The sequence below is a fragment of the Dermacentor silvarum genome, chromosome 8 (assembly GCF_013339745.2).
Source record: "Dermacentor silvarum isolate Dsil-2018 chromosome 8, BIME_Dsil_1.4, whole genome shotgun sequence".
NCBI lineage: Eukaryota > Metazoa > Arthropoda > Arachnida > Ixodida > Ixodidae > Dermacentor > Dermacentor silvarum.
In genome coordinates, this window is record NC_051161.1 from 84497842 (window position 1) to 84516101 (window position 18260).

The following is an 18260-nucleotide window of genomic DNA, read 5'->3' on the forward strand; positions in this document are numbered from 1 at the left end:
CTTTTAAAACCGCAGAAATTTCAGCCGTTTAGTCTAGCAGTTAGCATCATGATCAAAATTATCATGCGAATACGAAAATTACGAGGACACCAATAACCAATTTTGACCGACCTTGCTCACTGAAAGCTCGGCCCACGTGGCGTTTGCCAAAAACACACTCGGATATTGGGTAGTTAGTTCAACTTGCCGCATCATCTGTGGCTTTCGTTTGTCCTTTTCTTTCCTTTTTAGCTACCTGATTTTATTTTTTTTTTTTTTTTGAAGCGAAGCAATACCGTCCTTTAATTTTGGGTGCAGAATAATTGTTGCCGCTGTGCAGGCAGGTAAATTACACATTTTCGTACTGATTTCTGCATTATCCCTCTATTATTCTACCCACATGGCGCTCTCGCGACCGCCGGATGGCCCGAGTACATATCACGATTTCTGCGATCATAGTTTTGTTCTTGCCTAGAACATCTGTCTTTCTGTGCGCAAAGTTTACTATCTGTGACTGCGCAACATGTTTATTTGTCTTGTTTGACGCATTATATACAGTCACGTTTGCTTAAATACGTAGATTTATTGGAGACTTAGGCGTATATTAAATATCTTGTTGCGAGGTTTTGTGTATACAAGCAGTCAACTTTGTTTCCAGCGACTCTTTTTTGCCCTTTAGCGAGTTGTATCTGGAGTGTGTATATTCCATTCTATCTTCGCATTTCTAATGTATATCTTGCAGAACACCTGCTTTTATATGTACTCATTGTTGTGACTATAATTTTGGTTCAATTAGTCACAATACACAACCGGTAACTGCTGCTCCTGCGCAATCTATTGCAATGAAGGACAGCGTCATTGAGGTTTTTTCCTGGCCATTGCATATGTGCGAAAATGTAAACAAGGTTCTTGAATGACAAATATTCATCACAATATTTGTCCTCAACTTATTCATTTCATGGCCTTTACGTTTTTCATATCAGCTGCATGCACTACCTTGCTGGTTTCGAACTGATATAGTTCTAAAGTTCGTGTGATATTTTCTTTACTTATTATATAGACAAAAAAAGCGGCAGCATTGATATCAGTTATTTCTTCCACAGTTTTTGGGACATACGAATATATTTTTATGAGAAAATACATATTTTACTTGAGAGTGCGTAGCATTCAATAATACGTTTGCAGCATGTAATATACAATGGCATTGGCAATGCAGGTATTATTCATGTATTTGATACCTCGACAAATTCTATAAGGAGGAGGCCTGAGCCCCCCCTCCCCGAACAAAATTTCTGGCTACGCCACTGCCCATGCAGGCTGTTACACATTACACGGTTACCAGGCGCACTTCCACAAGTGAATAGTAATGAACAATTTATTGTGTCTGTTTATTTCCAAATGGGATGACACGTGGAACATTTCTTTTCAGTAGTGAGGAGCGCACTATCGCTTTTACGTTTCAGATTTATTGGACTGAAATGCAAATTGCAATACTGGTTGTCGCAGTAATGGTTACCGCAGCAGGGGGCAGCACGACACGCCACCTATTCTTTGAAAACCCTCACATGACACTCCATTAATTTGGCTTTTGTCTCCTCAACTTCCTCCTCGTTGTTCTGCAACAAAGAAGAAAGCACGCATTTCCTTAGACTGCCACACCAACAAGTTTTCTGCGACCGTACATTTGCAACTCGCGCCTATTGACCAAAATTTTTAACAGCAGAGCTGTTATTAGTCGAGCATGCGCCGTCGATGACAGCGCCGCCACGCAAGAGCAGAGCCGGAGAGGTCATGCGACCCGGGAGGAGAGGAGCCGACCAATCGGAGCGCGCGCCGGGGAGGAGGGGGAGAGGCGCAGGGGTTTAATAACAGATAGACGGTCAGTAGACGCCGCTCGGCGCGAGTGGCGTCCACCGACCAAACATACATTACGGCGGGCTATTATTACGGTATCCGCTATTAATATCTCAAAACTAGGTGTCCCTTTTTATTGCGATAGCAATTATATGGACACTCCAAAGCAGATTTCTGCCGTCGGCGTCGCCGTCGCCGTTGCCGTCGCCGTCGCCGTCGCCGTGAGGTTCCGTATGACGTCAATGGAGATGAAATCGTCGCCGCGCGCCGCCGAACGCTGTATGTGCGAGTGAAAGGGCGCGAGGGACGCGCGCTTTCACGGGGAGTGAACGCACGGCGGAGAACAAACGCGCGTTCTGTGCCGTGCTAGCACCCCTTAAGGGCTGCAGAAGTAGGCGTCTCTTTCCTCCTTTACAATCACCATATATGTAGAGCAAACGCGCCTTCTTCTGACGCACGAAAGGCCGTGAGGGGGGGGGGGGGGGCAGGGAAGGGAGGCGACGTTTAGCTGCGGCACCAAGTGCCTATTTATATCAGAGGCTCCGGCAACAGTCACCAACGCCGCACGCATTTTGTGCGAACGCGGGCAAAACGCCGACGGCGTCGACAACAGTGCTGTGTGTTGGCGGTGCTGCTGCATGTCCAAGTTTGTACAGCGGATAAAACTACTATCCTTACTCCGTATAGCTCTCTACTAAGTTGCTATCGCAATTGATGCTTCGCCTTTCGGGTGAAACTGCGACAACTTTTTTGCACACGACGATGACCTTACTAAACTCAGGGTCCCTTTTTAACGACGATCACCTTATTAAAAAGTAAGGCCATCGTCAGTATAATGTCGTCATCAGACAACGTCATTACGCCAGAGGCTGTAATGCAAAGACAATTGCCCACATGACCTCCAAAACGGAGAGTATGCTCCGGCTCATCTCTAGAGTCTCGAATAGAAAAGGGAGACTCGGAGAGGACAGTCTTCTCAGGATATATCACGCGTTCCTGATGAGTCACATCATTTATGTGGCATCTGTCCTAAATTAGACTAAGACAGAAAGGAACAAAATAGACACGCTCTTGCGCAAGAGCATTAAAAGAGTACTGGGATTACCAGTCAGCACTAGTACAGAGAAGCTTATGCAGCTGGGCATGCATAATACCGTCTAGGAGATGATAGAGGCCCAAAGAACAGCATAAATTCTCAGGCTATCTACATCCAAAGCCGCGAGACGTTTACTATAGTCAGTCAACTTAGCTCCAAGCTTAATCAACGACCATGAGGAATCCCTTTCGGAAACAATCCCGGCGTTATTCGCTGTTATTCCTTTTCCTAGGAATATTCACCCACAGTATAACATTGGGGGACGCAAGGCTCGCGCCCGGGCTATTTTAAAGACAGTCGCAGATAGTCCAAGCTTGGCAGAATGAAGAAGCGGCCCAATATGGACAGAAAAGCAACTTTTTTCGGCAGTAGTTGATACGAACGATAAACTCATCAACGCGGCTTCTGTCCGTCATATCTCCGTCGATGTAGCAGAACAGATAACCATAGCTTTGGCAATGAGGGACCCTGTGCGTCCCAATATATACACAGACTCTCGTGCGGCCATACGTGCCTTTGCATCGGGTTCCATCACCCGAGAGGCTGCGGCCATCCTCAGAAATAGTGTGGTTACTGGTTTTCACTCCAATGCGTGGTTTACAGCCCACATGGGTCCGAATATTCTTATAAATCTCCCAAACCCCAATGAGCTTGCTCATAACCATGCGCGAGATCTTACCCGCCGTGGCGGTATGGAAGCTTATGGGAGGCCGGACGAAATTCAGCACAGCGACGCATTACTTACTTTCCACGAAATAGTTTCTCGCTACCAGTTAGAGCGGAGGAGTTTTCCACTACCTCATCCTAAGCTTAACAGGTCTCAATCGTCAACTTTTAGAATGCTCCAAACGGGGTCCTTTCCTTCGAGTGGCTTTCTAAGTCGCATCGACCCAAATATAGAACCACACTGTCCAGATTGTGGTGTGCATTTCTGTACATTGGCTCACATGCTGTTGGAATGCTCTGCGTTACGTAACGCACCGTTAAACAAAGAAGTGGACTGGGACAATGCCCTTAAGAGCAGCGTACTCTCAATCCAACTCCAGGCTGTCCAGAGGCCCTGCGTAAGGGCAGAGGACCACGGTCTTCCTGCCCCTACGTGGACGCGGCCAGCGACTGCTATGGATTTCCCACAGGGGGTCCCCACGTAGTTTCTCAGGACCAAATAAAGTTCATGTCTGTCTGTCTGCTTTATCACAGTACTCGGCTTTGCACAAAACACAATTACAAAACTTTTTAGCATGTCGCGAGATGATATGGTTTTTTTTTCTTAAGAAATCGGTGTTCACTCATAAATTGTGGTAAAGCTTTCAACTTCTCGACTCGGCCTCTTAACGTCGTGCATCTCAAACGTACATTACGGCGGGGTATTATTACGGTATCCGCTATTAAAAGCTCTATAAACTGGGTGTCCCTTTTTGCACACGACGATGACCATACTAAACTGAGTGCCTCTTTTTAACGACGGTGACCTTACTAAAAAAGTAATACCATCGTCATTATAATGCCGTCATCAGACAACGTCCTCACTCTAACCTTCACCCGCACGTCACCCCACGGCGTATGACGTGGGACTGGAACTCATGCCTTTCCGGCAGAGTGAAATTTAGCAGCCGTACGCGCCAACAGCTCCGCAATCAGATATCTTCGGAGCTCAGCAGTTCGTTTGGTGCTTGTATACGCCACACAGACTTCAAGTGTGAAAGTGTCTGGGTGTGTACTTCCGAGGCGACAGCAGGTGATGCTCTAGAGCATAGCAAGACGGCATTGCGCGCATTGCAAAGTCGTTTTCCGCAAGCTGTTCCTGTGGCTGCAGGCTATTGTTGAGCATGCGCATGACGACGAAGCGAATTACAACACGTGGGATGAACCCTCGCTCGCAGCTGCAGTGCCTCCTGCGAGGAGAAAAACGCTTAGGCTTTTGTTTTAATCTTCCGCAGTATTTGCGGCGAACATCGCTCTTATATTTTACATACACAATTGTCACTATGTTATCTACGCAGCTCCATTCCCTTTTTGTAGTTTAGAAACCTGCTGACGGGCCCTTTAATACGGACATATATTAAAGTGAATTTATGGGCTTTTACCTGCCAAAACCACTATCTGATTATGAGGCACGCCGTAGTGGGCGGCTGCGGAATAATGTGGACCGCCTGAGGTTCTTTAACGTGCACCTAAATCTAAGTGCACGGGTGTTTTCGCAATTCGCCCCCTTCGAGATGCGGCTGCCGCTGGCCGGTATTTGATCCCACGACCTCGTGCTTAGCAGCCCAACACCGTAGCCACTAAGCAAGCACGGCGGGTTACGGACATTTATGTACGGCCTTTACAGCTAGCTTCATTCCCGTTGGTCACATTTCACACTCTTTCACAAATTCACCTACACAGTCGCAAGTCTATCGCAAAGAAAAAGACAGCGTTTCATAAACCGACTCATAATCATAATGCGAGTCTTAGTCCACACAGCTTACGTTACGTTGAACCGACGAGTCATGAAAGCGCGTTCTTAAAACTAACAAATACAGACAAGATTTACAGCACGCTTGGTCACTGCGAAACAACTAATGTTGTGGTGCAGACTACATACAGATTCGGCCTTTCAAATGCGTTTTGGATATTCTCTGTCGTGGCTGTAAACACGTATATAATCTTTCTTTCGAGCATGGTCAGTTTCTCAGACGCATTCAGATAGGAAAAATATAACGGTTGTTTTTAAAGGTGGTGACGCAAGCAATCTATCCTACTGCAGACCTATTTCTGCCTTGCCAGTCTTTTTGAAGGCCCCAGAAAAATTAGTTCATAATAATATGAGATTGTTTTGTCAGAAACCTGGTATAGTCACGGCCTGTCAGTTTGGGTTTAGATAGAGTTGTTCAAGTGAGACCGCAGTCCAAAAGCAAAAAAAAAAAAAAAAAACACACATTTTGCAGGCATTAAATGCACCATGCTAACTCATGGCATTCTTGTGGATTTTCCTAGGCTGTTGGACCGCATTATTAATGTTACGTTTCTATAAAAGCAGGATATTCATGGCTGCAGAGGTGTACCTGTGTCAATCATTGAATCTCAACTGGAATTTTGCCAGTAGGCAGTTGGTAGAGATTACCAAATGTCCTGTCTAAAAGCGATTAAAACCGGAGTTCCACAAGGAAGCATCCTTGGTCCTATTCAATATTTACATCAATTCGATTGGTAACGTGGATAAAGTATGCAATTTATAATTAATAAGTATGCAGTAAAAAATTATTTTGCAATTAATAAATTATGCACCTGACACCACCTTCTTATTCCATTTTAACGATACCAGCTAACCGGTTGATCAAGCCAAAGATGTACAACTTTCAAGAGTGTGAGTGCACTAAAAAAGTTGTCGCAGTTTCACCTAAAAGGCGAAGCATCAATTTCGATAGCCAATTTGTAGAGAGCTATACAGAGTAATGATATTAGCTTTATCAGCTGTATAAACTTGGACATGCAGCAGCACCGGCAACACGCAGAACTGCTGTCGACGCCGTCGGCGTTTTCACCGCGTTCGCTCAAAATGCGTGCGGCGTTGGTGACTGTTGCCGGAGCCTCTTATATAAATAGGCACTTGGTGCTGCAGTTAAACGTCGCCTCCCTTCCCTCCCCCTCCCCCCCTCCCCCACGGCCTCTCGCGCATCGGAAGAAGGCGCGTTTGTTCTACATATATGGTGATTGTAAAGGAGGAAAGAGACGCCTACTTCTGCAGCCCTTAAGGGAGCACGGCGCAGAACGCGCGTTTGTCCTCCGCCGTGCGTTCACTCCCCGTGAAAGCGCGCGCCCCTCGCGCCCTTTCACTCGCACATAGAGCGTTCGGCGCGCGGCGACGATTTCATCTCCATTGACGTCATACGGAACCTCACGGCGACGGCGACGGCAGAAATCTGCTTTTGAGTGACCATATAATTGCTATCGCAATAATTACTCTCTGTAAGCACAAGTAAAACTAAACCTGTGCTGTTTAAACCAAAGAATCAGCGGTATATCCTTAGCGGTGACCTTATGATTGGCAATAAAATTATTGAATTTGTGCCCTCGAATAAAAGTTTAGGAGTTCCCGAAATTTGCGGGGGAATGCATCGGCGTTTCAGTTACTTTTTTAACAAAACTTCGTTTTATGCATTGAAGCATAAGTGTAACTGGAACGCCAGTGTATTTCTCCGCACAGTTCGGGAATTAAAATCTCGAAACTGGTGTCATCCTGAGAATTCGTTCCAACTGTATCTGCCTTGCGAACTCTACGGCTAGAGTTTGTAAGTTGCGATTTGGGCCACTGGGTAATTAGTTAAAAACTTAATTAGTGAATTTTTGGTAATTAGTTGATTGTGCATTTCAATGTTTTGTGCAAGTGATGTCCGCCTCTTCGAGTAGACCTATTCATGAACTAGAATTGTGCTATCTGCCACAGGCAATCTTAAACAAATTTTCGAAAGTGTTCACTGAAACAACCGGTATATTTATTTATTATCCCTGTAACTGCTAGTTTCTTTTTTCTGTCTTCTTAGGAGGCGCAGACGTTCGTCAAGCCAATTTCTAAGGTTCTTTCTTTTTTTTTTTTGTGTCCCTGACATCGCATCATTTATATGTACGTATGATGTCAAATAAACGTTGACTTTGAAACTGTGCCTTCACATCACTGTGTTAAGTGTAGAATACTAATGGTGTCTGCAAAGACATGGATACTCGCTAGCCACTTAACACAGTTTGCGAAAGAAAGCTCTATAAAAGAAAATTTCCACGCATATAACTTTCACCACACTACATGCAACGTACAGTAAACGCCATATTAAAAAATACTGACACAATTCACATCATAACTCGGCATGATCCCATGACTCCATATGGTAGCGTGTGGGTTCCTAAACAACTCCAATGCGATAACGTGAGATTGTGATTATGGAGTATTCATGTTTTTACATTAAATGTAGTAGGTTTTATTCATACATTCATCCGAGGCTCTGGCAGCAAAGCTGCAAAAATTGTAGGTTGAATCATTGTTTGCAGCTTTCCTCAATGCTTATTTTATTCAGCCTATAACGAATATATCCTAACGTTGGCAAGTTATTTACCAGCATATACTTTTCTAACTACAAACGAAAACGTACTTACTGCATTCATGGTTAAAAAGTCATCGAACTGCAATTGAACAAAAAAGTGACAAAATCATATTTCAGTTTATGGTGTAACGTGTATTTAATGGGTAATAAGGCTAACTCCAGTAAATATAATAAAATCAGAGCGTGCCCAGTTTCAGAATTGGCTCTATCAGCAGTCCATTTCCTCTAATAATAGGCGGCTATATTTTGTTCCAAATAAAGATATAATACGTCGACTAAGCTATTCGCTTCACTGTTCAACGGCGTGGGTTTCATAGTCAATGGCGTGCTAATGCTTACTTTGATTTTGAAGCAATAAATTTCACGGAGGCTGGAGTCGGTGGTAAGAATGCACAGGCAGCCCGAAGCATTATTGTATCAAACGGTTGGCGAGAAGTAATGACGAGGTTAATAGATGACTAACTTGTCATTCATAGGAATCATAGCATAGGTTGAGAGGGGGTTGCGTGAACTTAAATTACAGTGCGAGAACCGAAGCTTCAGGTTTATGACTACGGAATGAGATTATTTGCATTATTCTTGCCCATTGAAAACAATCAGGAAAATAAGCTGCGCAAACTTTACATCCACAGCTTCTTCCAATCTATGTTTGCTTCATACGGTCTTTCACGTATGGAATGCTGAAGTTCTTGCACCCAATGACAACTTACCATTCTTCTTTCTTTCGTTCTCTCAAGGCCTCTACTTCATCCTTGACAATGTGCAGTAAGTAAACGCTCTTCAGTTTGCCGGCTACAATTTTCACAAGGTCACTTGCACAAGTGACCTCGTACTCACAAGGTCATTGTGGCCTCGGTGGCTGGGGATGGAAGGCTGTGTGGTGTGGCTTAGTGTTTTGCTAATTTTAGTGAATATGGAAAATATTGGGACCCCTTTCGCGACGGTGCTTATCTGAACCCACCCAGGTGACTCCTCCACTGCAGTGCAGTCATCGTACTTTCCCGCTAGGCTGGTGCATTGGTCATGTACACGGGAATCATTTCAGATAACAGGTGTAATTAAAGAGAGTAGTGCCAGAAGTAGTTTCCCCAGGCCGAGGCCTTAAACCATTCGCTATATGCACTCTCGCGAGCTTGCTACCTCAACCCCAGCAGCAAAATTACGAATACAGGATCCCAGAAATCTCAAGCAACTCATTTCGTGGTTCAAAAGACAAGAAAGCCATAATCTGGTTCATTTTTCTTAACTACCGCAAAAAAAAAACAAAAAACAAATTCGGAATGACATACAAATGTTAGTTCAGTTTTATTATTTTAATTATGCAAATCCTAGGGATGATCATACAGGTGTCTAAAAACTGGCTCAATTCTTCCCGCTTAGTGTAAAATAATGCAAGATGTCTTATGGTACTACATTTAGCAGTCCTGGGTTGTTATTGTAAAAAGTTTCATAAAGTCGGTGATGAAAAGTTTTTAAAATGCCTTTAAAATGGGCCAATTTTCGAACTTTTGCAATTTTGGCATTTTGGCACTTTATTACGAAATAAGGAGTTTTTATAACTGCGAGAAACACTTTTCAGATTTGTAAGAAAATTTCTCAGCTTCGTTGGTACAGTAGAAGTGGCCCTACAAAGCCACTGATGTCAGGGACAGTGAGAAATACTTGCTCAGAAAGCCCAGTTTGCCAATTTAAAAAACCATGCCGCAGGCGACATAACTATTATTTTCTTGGGCCAGGAGTTTGCAGAGTCTGAAATTACCGCGAAACGTTTGGTGGTATACAATGTTTTAGTTTAGTTTGAGTTATAGGTCTTCAAATTTGTAAAATCTGCACGGCGTGAAAATGCTTTTCTCCGCATTTATTGGTTTACAATTGTTTTCAGAAAATCCGTGCTGTGTCGCCCGACGCAAAGGTTGATTCACTTGGACCGAGATATTTGCCCACCTCATATAAAATTATCGCTGAAAACATAAAGTAGTCGGGACCCTCCTTGGTCGGTCTTCTTATCGCTGAAAACATAAAATAGTCGGGACCCTCCTTGGTCTGTCCTTATTCTTATCTGAACAAGCATTGCTGCAATGACAAGGCCTACACAGAAACTAAACTTGTACATCAAATATCTTCATAAATATTATAACTGAAGTATCTTTCACTACCGTGGTAAAAATAAATGTGTCTATCAGCATTGAGGCATCCGTGCATTTGGCCTACTGTTCGGAAATGACATGTGTAAGAGTAGAGTTTTCGTTCACCGTAAACTACTGAATGCTGGGTAGCGAGGGAAGTTAAAAAAGACTGAATGACAGTTTCACAATTTTTCTGCATGAAAAATTGTGAAATTTTATTCTAGATTTTTTTTTTCAGCTAGCTATATATCTGCAATACAAATACCTCAAAATAGGTACCTAAACAAATCGTACGTTGCGAACACACGTTACCTTATATATTCACCCACGCCTACAAACCTTTTGTCAGTAGAACAGTCAAAAGACTTCAATAGCTGGGTGTTATAATATAGCCCGGTGAAATTCGTCTTCGTTTGTTAGAATTATTTCACAGGTGCTTTAATCTGTTACAGAAAACTATTACATATTCTTACTTCTTGGCTGTAACTCCAGACAGTAACAGTATCACACAGTGCCTTACACCAGTATCGCACAAATGTCTTATAAAGGAATGCGTCTTCATCGGCTGCAGTTTTCAATCACACTTCAAGTCACCCTCTCTCTCACATTAAAATGAGTACAAGTTTGAATCAATAATTTTCATATCATTTCGCTTACCATTGCCGCAGAAGAATCCAACGATGCCTTGCACATAAGCTGTACAGCTTCGAAAAATGTCATTCCTGAGAACAAATCCATGAGGTCCTGGACTTTCTGGCCTATCTGAAATAAAAGCGCCACACGTGTTTCACCATCATGTCGCATCAAACAGTCGCTGACCGATCACCCAAGAGCTTTATTTTTGTAGGCTGCCATATAATATTGGCACTCCCACTGACAGAGAGAGATCTGTTGCAATCGTACAGTGTGAAAATGTTTGCGACCCCGCGATTTCGTGCCCACTACAGTGAAGGCATTGAGGCTAAATCTTGGTACAGTGGTGGCACTTTTTAGTACATGCATCTACCTTGCAATAATTTATTACAAGTACAAGTAACGTCCGTCTTAAGAACGCACGCAAAATAAGCATTTTATGTGGTGCATTACGCGCCTATGCGCAGATTACGATCTATACCAGTGTTTTTCAGTCTCGGTGCCCAGACTCTGTCAACGACGTTTCTTTAAGAGTATATGGGCGCGCACGCGCACGCGCGCACGCATGCACACACGCGCGCGCACACACACACACACACACACACACACACACACACACACACACACACACACACACACACACACACACACACACACACACACACACACACACACACACCACACACACACACACACACACACACACACACACACACGCACACGCACACACACACCACACACTCTCTCTCACACACACACACACACACACACACACACACACACACACACTCACACACCACACACACACACATCAAAGCTGACATGATATTTATTAAAGCGAAGTTTTCTATGTCTCACTGACTCGCCCGTGAGCACCGAAAACGCACTACAGGGAAGCCAACTTACACAATGGCACTATCTGCGCATATTCGCACACAATAGGACAAGGCTGCGCATCTGCGCGCACAATAGAACAACGGCGCACGACATACGTATCGTAGAATACTGCAGTGTACATTCGCAGTTGTACCGATCAGAACGATGGAAACAGCAACGCCACGCTACCCAGACGAACTTTATATATCTGTATTGCATTACGCGCGTCACGCAATGCATTCCCGGCTGTCACCAAGGGTAGGCCGCGGGTGCAGCGCACGGCAGAAGAGGCTGCCGTACGTGAACGTAAACGCGAGCGCGATCGTGCCCGTAAGGCCGATCCCGTGTATCGGCAATGGTAGAGCCACTGGCCGTCCCCCACAGCGATCACAAGGCAATACTGTGCAAGTGTAGAGTCGATAAACATTTTTGAGCGCAAACAAGAGACAAGGCACACAAAAGAGAGGTGAAACACCGGACAGGTGCTACTTTCAACTGTTTATTCCACAACGTCGTCATGAAATATATATGAAGAAAGGCACATGCGCAGAAACATACATGAAAATGGAAAAAGAACACCATAAGGAAAAAAAAACACATGATAAAGATAATGTATAAGAAATACCTGACTAATTTACATGCTCGTCGAGGTGTCTAAACTCTTTTGCGTAGAGACCTAAAGAAGGTTCAGTGATGCAACCTTCGCCCCTCTTTTTTATGTGATAAGCTTCCCGTAACAAGCGGGCCTGCTCATTGTAGCTCCTACCAAGAATCCTCGCGTCAAAAAATAATGCCTCACATCTACAAGAGTTCACGTGATCCGCCAAATGCGTTCGCTCCTTCTTTTTAATATTCAAGGCGTCACCAGAGGCTTGCAGTGAGTCACCTCATCGCAGGTGACTCATCGCTCTGCGATGCTTTTTGTTAACGCGTTAAGCGCGACCCACAGGGAGCGATTTTCTTGCGAAAAACTGGCGTATGGCCGCGCGCGGCGTCCACCCGGCGGCCGACGGCTGTTCGCCGACGATCAAGGCGGGCTGGATATTGTTCGCCGGCGATCCACCGCTCGCCGGAAGCGGCGAGTGGCGTGAACCAATCAGGGCGCGGTCGCGTCCGACTTCCGGCCGCCGCATTTGACTATGCTAGCCAGCCAAAGAATATGGCAACGAAAGCTGCGCGCATCGCGTACAACGATCGGCTGATCATAGCCGTCCAGGTGCGACCAATATTATCGGATTGTAGCCACCCTGAATACAAGAACTCTCGGAAAAAGATCGACGTGTGGCAGGAAGTTGACGCGGAGATTGGTAGTGACCCTGAAGGTAAGCCAACAATAATCACCACTCCTTGTTGACACATGCTTTTTTTTTTCTGATCCACTGCTTCATTGGTTATTCGCAAACAAGCGTTTTAATAATTTGTTTTGGTTTGCTTCAGGCTACCTGTCTCTCTCCTCTCCCCCCCCCCCCCCCCCTTTTTCTTTTGTTTCGGCGATCGACGTGAAGCTGGGCTAGATGGTGCGTAGCTTATGAGAGCAAACAATAGCGCAGAAATGACGCGCGCGGTACCGTACGCGCGGAAGCCGAGAATGACACAGGACGGGCGCGCGCGCTGTCTTGTGCGCGTCCTGTGTCATTCCGTGTGCGTCTTTTCTGTGCTTTTGTTTTCTTCCAAAAGCGATGGCAGCAGGTGCCTTTTTTTTTTTCTAAGGTTGAGGCGGCCGCCTGTTTTTCGCCGCATGGGGGTGCAGCACGGCGGCGGCACGCTGGCGATCCGCCGCACTGGTGCCGGCGGCGCGAAGTTCGCCGTAAAAGTTCGTTCCATGTGGGCCAGGCTTTACGGAATGACAGTCATCTTAAACAGCTCCGCTGTTAAAAATTGCGGCAGAACCTATCTCACGAAGACTGTTGACGGTAACGCTTGAGCATTCAACCAATATAGCGACACAACGTATTGCCACCGTCGAAACGAGGTATGTATGAGGCGTGTGCTGTAGCGGGACTCCTGTGTGGGATTCCATAAGAACATTCGGCGCTAACTAGCGCCGCCACCGCGAAGCCTGCGCGTGGCCTCCAAAATGCATAGCGCTTGAGAAACGCGGCATGTAGGAACCGGGCTCCTCTCTCGCGACTTTTTCTGGACATGCGGCACCCTCCAGTGGCACTACCGAGGAGTCCGCGCGTGGCCTCCGCGCCGGTGCTTGTGAACGCTGCGAATAGTTACCTCGCTTGCCGCACGCTGAGTGGCACAGACTCAGTGACCCAAGTTGGCGAGATGTTCATTGAAGAGCAGTACATACCCAACTTCATTCATGGCGCAGCTCGCTAAAGCGTTGGCGTGAAAGGCGCTCTTTGAAAGGCGGCACATCCCCATAGTGCATTTGTGGCGCGCGGCCTGCTCGATTATCGGGTTGCTGTCCTTGGGGAACCCTTGGGATGTGAACTCAATTTCGCTTAGCGTCGGAGAAATTTAAGCGATATTTTTCATCATTGTACAGCGGCACATTCCCGTTGGCACATACCTAGTTGCCCAATTTGGCGTCAAAGACATTCTTTGAAGAGCGGCACACACCTATTGGCCCATGGCCAGTGACCCAAGTTGGCATTAAAGAGGTTCATTGACGACCAGCGCAGACCAAGTGGCATGTATCCAGTGCTCCAAGTCGCCGTCAGGGTTTTTTCGAACAGCGGTGCCCACCCAGTCTCACATCTACAGGGACCCATGTCGGCGTGAAAGAGGTTCGTTGAAGAGCGGCCCGTGTGTATGTACTCAGGGACCAAAGTTGGTCCGACGGTTGGTTTTGAACTGTATCCCGACAGCATTGCAGGGCGATGCGCTAACCATTCGGCCACGGAATACCCAGTGACCCAGGTCGTCGGGAAAACGGTTAGATACAAACATACGTAGCTACATAGATACAAACAGAGATAGATGCATAGCCTCAAGAATGTGCGTGAAGCGTTGAAAGAATGATAATGCATTAAAGCAGTTTCTGTGGCAATGTTGGGCTTTCGATTTTTGGTACTGGCTCTCAGCGAGGCTTCGAAGTAACAGAGTACCGCGCTTACGAAGCAGGTGGCAAGTGTATTGCTTAAAGGGGCCCTGAACCACCTCTCGGGCTTGGTGAAATAACATAGTCCGCGGCTAGCATACGCTGTTGTGAACATCTCAGCCAAGTTCTGCTGCCCGACGCGGTCAGTGGAGCTCGCAAGCGGAACGCGAAGTCACCTTTTTCTCAAACGCCCTCGTTTCAAAAGACCACACGATCCTCGCTCTTTTCTGTGTGCTTTATTTCGTAATAAAGCACACTCCAATACACGGCCTGCTATTGGTCGCTGCGGCCGGTTACACCACGGCCTCCGCGAGGTGCCGCCACGAGTCCAGTGGCTAAGCGCACTGCGGCTCGCTGAGGGCAACCGCGTTTGGCTTACGTTTAGCGCGTCGTAGGTACCAAATGGCAAACTAGACAGATCTCAAGAAACAGATTGGAGAAGGTTACAAACCAGAACCTCCAGAAACCCAGTACACATATTAAACAGCGTAAATTCCACACAATACCCGGAAGCGAGCTGCAAGCTATGCAAGCACGAACACGCTGACATGGCACACGTCTTATGGAAATGCACAGAGATCAGACCAATATACAGAGAGGACAACATAGAACCGGACCTTCTCGAGGAGCGATGGCTAAGCGCTCCGACTAGCTCAGATCTACAAGACCAACTATGGGCAATCCAGCGAGCCCGCTCAGCGGTGGAAAGGCTATGCCTCACCGCACATTATGCCCGGGTGGCCTGAGCCCGGGCCGGCAACCTCGCAGGGGCTTTTATCAATGAATTTTTTTTTCCGTTCGTCCAATCCAAAGTCCAAAATGAAATTTGAACTGCGCTCCATGGTGACGCTTCCGAGGTGGAGTGTTGTGGCCCCGCCCCACTCCACCGTAGCCTTCGCAGTGCAAGGCATTGAAGGAGGAAGGGGAACACAGCGGAGGCCGTGTTTGATTGCCAATAACTACGCTTCGGCTGAAAGCATTGAAATACTTTTTGCGGCAAAGTGATTCTGAAATAGCCTATTTTCACTTCAAATGTATTCCTCCACTCGATAAGAAGTGATTCAGGGGCCCTTTAAGGTGCGTTTAGACGCTATATGGTTTATATACCGGCTTACAACCGGGACATTTTCTCCCGTGAGAAACTTTTCTTCCTTATTTACAGAGCCTTGCCGGCTAGATGGAAATCAGATGGACTACAGTGGATGAGTCATTTATTGCATTCTGTTGCCGTAATTATATTTAGACTCTTTTTGTGCTGGTTTTTGTTGCACCGTAAAGATAGCGCTAAGTTTTCTCTGAACACTCCACGAGCGTTCTAAATAAAAGTGACGTGTTTCCGTACGTGTTATCGGCGATATATAATACCTGTATATGCAAAATATCCCTCAGACCTACATGGCATATCGCTCCATTCATTTCTGCCCCTTCCCTCCCTCCCTCCTCCCCCCAATACAAATAATTCAATTCACCTTAATGTCGGCTCCACCAGTCTCCATAGATGCGCTGCTATAGTATTGTGCACCTAATATTTACAACCGAGGTTGGCGCATGCGCAGGAAAAGCACTAGTATTTGTTTCCCTGTGCGCTCCCTGACGCTTTACACCTGAGTCCGCGTAGCAAGAATACGTTATGAAGTGGCCTTACAAACTCCAGCGTCTCCTTTGTATTTTACCCGACGCGACTATTCATTTGTGGATTTCCAAGTCGAACTACAAATCTGACCCCACTGAGCAGGAGGAATAAGTCGCATTATTCGCATTATTTGCTAGAAGTAAACAGACATGCCAGGGAGAGAATAAAGGACAGAAAAAGGCAGTGAGGACGCTGATCAAATTGGCCGAGCAAATGCGCTAACGAGCTCTGGAGAACCTTTTTATTGAGGAGCGGTGAGTACGAGAAAACGAGCCATGGCAACAAGTGCACACAAAGAGAAAGTTTAAGTGTAAAGTTAGCTTAGCTGCACGTCGGGAATGTTTCTGAGGCTGATGCTAAAGAAAATGCAGAGTTCAGCCCAAGGAAACACACACACACACACACACACACACACACACACACACACACACACACACACACACACACACACACACACACACACACACACACACACACACACACACACACACACACACACACACACACACACACACACACACACACACACACACGCACACGCAGAGACGCACACACGCACGCACACACGCACACACACACAAACACACACACACACACACACATAGTTGTAGCTTATGACACACAAGTGCCAACACACAGGCGTTGCAAGCGGCCGAATAAGCCACAACCATTATCTGCTGGACGTCAACCAATTCACTTCCGTTCCTAACCGAATAGAGTCCCCTGCAAATCCTCTCATTGTATAAAAAGTGTTCATGAAATGACCTCTTTGGAGACACATACTATATGCCGGTGCAGGCACACTGAATAAATCACACAAAAGCCACAACTCGTGGTTCGAGGTGCAAGACGCGTCTCAACACTAGGTCAATGACATCATAAGCTAGGAAATAGTTAAGCACGGGACTACGGAAAATACGAACTTATTACGTACCTTCGGCGGAAAATTGTTTATGACGCAGACGACGAATTCATGCATGGCGACTTCATCCGCATCTAAAGAACAAGATGTAGGCGTCATTAAATGTGGCTATGAGTGTGCTTTATTCTTAGGATGTCAAGCTCACCATATTAGGGCTTATCACAAGTCTTATCGTCCTCGCGACTTAACTCGTATGTATATTGCACAGTCATTAAACCAACATAACCATCATAAAACACACTCCAAATTGGCAACAACGTTAAGATACAAAACTTTAGACAATGACGTCCTTAAAATTGACATTAGCTTTTATCCAACTAACATGCGCACGCGCGTGCATGTGTGCATTCATGTGTGTTTGTGTTCGTGTTTATGTTTGTGTGTGTTTGCTGTAGCGTTCCTAGCAAGTTAAACGGAAACGCTACAGCGCTTTGCTGTGGACCTGGCGTCCATGTTATGTCGTTGTTGTTGCTATTGTTGTTTCCTACATAGCATGTGGCTCCTACACCCGATAGGGGATTGGCCAGAAAATGGCTGGATTATTGCAATTTGAGAGGAATATTTCAGAATTTCTATAGACCATATGCTGTAGAACTTGAAATTTTCTGCCCGAAATAAATCAGTTACTGCAGACCGAATGAATAATCATTAGTTTAAAATTACAGAGAGAAAGAAAGAAAGAAAAAGAAAAAAATTTTAACAGGACATTCCGTAGGATGCCATAAAAAATCTTGGACAGCAGTGTTTCTATTTATTCCAACTTCGCCTTTCTTTATTCTCAACAAGGATTGAGTTCTGACATTGTTGGTGCGACATCTTTGATATATCTGGATATATCGAATCTGAAGGGGATCCCAAAAAGTTTGATATAGGTGATTCGATATATCAAATAAAACTTTTAAACAAAAAGTTTCAAGGGGGTTTTACTACAGTGCATTATACACAATAATTTGTTATGTGCGGGTTCCATGTACCAGGGTTCGACTGTAGTGTTCTTGCGCGGAAATGTTT

At 45.6% G+C, this 18260-nt stretch overlaps 1 long non-coding RNA gene across 1 annotated transcript; it reads right to left on the reverse strand.

Annotated features, from left to right (window-relative positions):
• Positions 1-1420: 1420 nt before the first annotated feature.
• LOC119462733 (uncharacterized) lies at positions 1421-10874 on the reverse strand. The gene is made up of 3 exons (XR_007468503.1): positions 10791-10874; positions 8060-8086; positions 1421-1595 (listed from the first exon to the last, which is right to left on the reverse strand). It is a non-coding gene; the product is annotated as an uncharacterized LOC119462733 (long non-coding RNA).
• Positions 10875-18260: the final 7386 nt, after the last annotated feature.